Source organism: Mytilus californianus, unplaced genomic scaffold, assembly GCF_021869535.1.
Source record: "Mytilus californianus isolate M0D057914Y unplaced genomic scaffold, xbMytCali1.0.p SCAF_10, whole genome shotgun sequence".
Classification (NCBI taxonomy): domain Eukaryota; kingdom Metazoa; phylum Mollusca; class Bivalvia; order Mytilida; family Mytilidae; genus Mytilus; species Mytilus californianus.
In genome coordinates, this window is record NW_026262582.1 from 26,809,105 (window position 1) to 26,810,818 (window position 1,714).

The following is a 1,714-nucleotide window of genomic DNA, read 5'->3' on the forward strand; positions in this document are numbered from 1 at the left end:
AAATTATAATTTCCGTTTAAAAAAAACTAAAACTAAGAGCTTATTCACGGGCAGAAAGAAGAAAATATAAGCAAAAAAAATAGTTCAAAGACTCATATGGCCGATTTGCACAGAACGTTAAGAATGATCTATTATAATCATAATGATATTGTGTTGTGTGTATCTGTAAATTGATTGATATGCTTGTAAAGAGCCCTTGTCACAGGGTGACTTTGTTTACTCACATATATGTTGTTATTTTGGTTGTTAATTCTATTTCGATTTGCAGAACGTCAGTATCTTATAAATGCTATATTCTGCAGACTTCGGTGTATAATACATGTCCACATTTTACATCTAATTAATTAAGTAGTGTCCACTATTTACTTGGGCATTTACCTGTAAACTTGTCGAACGGGTTGAGTAACAGTGATACCTGTATTTGATGAGCTGACTATTCACTCTCAGGTAACACCTTAACGAGTCAAGGTGTGGTCAGAAATGTTTGTATAAAGTTAGTTTACAATGTGGCGTGGACACACACACTGGATTTCTGAGGTAGGATTCAATTTATTCTTATTTATTTAATCATTATTCGTTCTAAAGTGTTCAGTTTTCTGCAACAACGCAAATATAGAATAATTATTTCAATTGTAATTGTAATTTTTGACATTGCTATTTTATAAATGTAATAAGCTAATTAATGTTCATTATAATGAAAGTTTAACACGGTTATATGTTTCCGGCTGTAGTAAATATTCGAGTATCGAAATTGTTTGGTATTTTAGGAACGTTTGCGTACGATAATGCAATGATGTATGTATCTCCATAAGTATGTAAAGTAATATGCAACGTATAAGCATAAATGTATATTCAGCGTTAAAAGCTGTATATTGTGTGTAGTAATTGTATAATGATAGTATACAATAAAGTCAATTATGTGACTTGTAAAGTAAGGCATTGTACGATATGCCGTAGTTTGTATTGTGTAAAGTAAGGCATTATACGATATGCCGTAATTATTTGTGTATAAGTAATGCATTATTCAATATGCTATAATCTTCTATAGATTGAACATAAGTAGTCGTACTAAGTATTTGTCATTATTTATGCGACATGTGTAATACATAAACATATGTATATTTCTTAAGTATAGTATTGTATCTTAACGTACAGTATGTATTTCAATAGGTCCCAGTTTGCGGGCTAGGTGTATGTAGTTTTGTATTGTAAAGTATGGAGATATAGTACAGATGGTGGTGAAACCTGTTGACAGTGCGGCGTTCCGTGTTTATCATCAATAGTTTGGCAACATAGAATATTTGGAGTCGAGTCTAGACAATAGGGCAGCCGTAATGTGTACACCGCTTATGTTGGGCCAGTTTTGTGTAGTTACCGAAAACCAAATACGTAAAATTCCGTAGTATCGTTTATCCAGATTTCATAGTTTAGTATAAAGAAGAAGGAACAGTTCATTAAACATTTGACAGTATTATTTCATTTGATTTCATCTATTTATATTTGTAAATTTGTACCTAATTAAATTGTTATTTTGTTTAAAGTAGTAGTCATTTATTATCTGTAAGTACAAACTCCTAAGTCAGCTCTCGTCCATCCGTGACAGCCCTATGATTAAAAAAAATCAAATATGCTGAATATTTAAATATTTGAAATATGAAATGTAAATATTCCTTAAACAATTCCATAAGGGTAGGTGCACAACTTCAATATATGT

General features: G+C 31.0%; 1 long non-coding RNA gene across 1 annotated transcript; it reads left to right on the forward strand.

The window, feature by feature from the left end:
* Positions 1-203: 203 nt before the first annotated feature.
* LOC127719057 (uncharacterized) lies at positions 204-1,540 on the forward strand. Its single transcript, XR_007990140.1, has 2 exons — positions 204-537; positions 1,171-1,540. It is a non-coding gene; the product is annotated as an uncharacterized LOC127719057 (long non-coding RNA).
* Positions 1,541-1,714: the final 174 nt, after the last annotated feature.